Genomic DNA, 1,234 nt, shown 5'->3' with positions numbered 1-1,234 from the left:
AAATTTTTAGAGGTTCGGTCCGGGTATGGACTGAGCGATGTGAGGCAACGACCGCGGCCTAGTCGGCCGGGATCGGGTCTTACAGGGTTTCCTTGAACACGCTGAATACGAGGGCGAGGAAACACTAATCAACCCCTAAACATGCCTAGCATGGGAGGGTTACGCAAATGCTGTCGACATCTCTCACTCGACACACAATCCCTATGAAAGACCTAAGAGACTAGACTCAACTACAATAACCACTAGTACCAATAATCCGGCCTATATGGCCTAAGACTCTTGGTACTAACAACTAAACAACAATAATATAATAACTCAACCAGTTAGTCACTCCCTTGCCAAGAGCTGACTAACCTCAAGAAACAAGATTAATTAAACAAGCAAGCATTTAATTAATCTAACAAGCAATCTACTTAATCAAACCGTTACCCATATAGTTAAGCCTCATGTTATGAAACTATCTTTAAAGATAAAGGGAACCTGCACTCAACCATATTGTGGGAACCGAAATTTGCACTGTCGATTTACGTTTAAATTAGGAAACTAGGAAAACCCTAATTTCCCAGAGGTCCCGGATCTCTGCGAGACCTGAGGTCCCGGATTCTCTGCGAGAGCCAACGACAAGGGACCAAATAAATACGGAAAATATGAAAATATAACAAAACGAATTTATAGAAAATGTAGATCTTATTTCGAATCCGCGTACGAGCGTTACGATCATTACAAGAGATTATAAAAGCTTCGGCCGCAAGAGCTATCAGCGAATTACCTAGTTCTAGTAACCTAAAACCTTAAACCTAGTTGAGTCGCAGCTCGATAACAGAAGACAGAAAAGATACGAAAAAGGTTTTGATTGATTTCAGACTGAACCTTATGAAAGGCTGCCTACGCACCCCTTTCGAGGATCAAGCCGAACGTAGTTCAAGAGTGAACCAAGAGATCGAACTGCCTGTGCACGTTCGTCTAGTAATCGGGTGCCAGTCATGGAAACAGAGCATGTCGAGAATAATGCCTCAGAGTTTCTAAGTGCCGAGAGTTCTGAGTCTAAAAAGTTGTCCCTCATGCCTCTCGCCTAGGACTCCTTATATACTTGCTCCTAGGTCGGTTTACGCTTTTCCCCTTCTGCCCTTAAGCCGTCATAGCCTAAAAATAGAGATATTCCATTTTTTCCGATCTTCGTAATTATCTTCAAAATTTCGTATTTATCCGCGGAAACTTGACATTTATCTTTCCT

The sequence above is a fragment of the Brassica oleracea genome, chromosome C6 (genome assembly GCF_000695525.1).
Source record: "Brassica oleracea var. oleracea cultivar TO1000 chromosome C6, BOL, whole genome shotgun sequence".
Lineage (NCBI taxonomy): Eukaryota > Viridiplantae > Streptophyta > Magnoliopsida > Brassicales > Brassicaceae > Brassica > Brassica oleracea.
The sequence above is the reverse complement of the archived record's forward strand: the minus strand, read 5'-3'. Positions refer to the sequence as shown.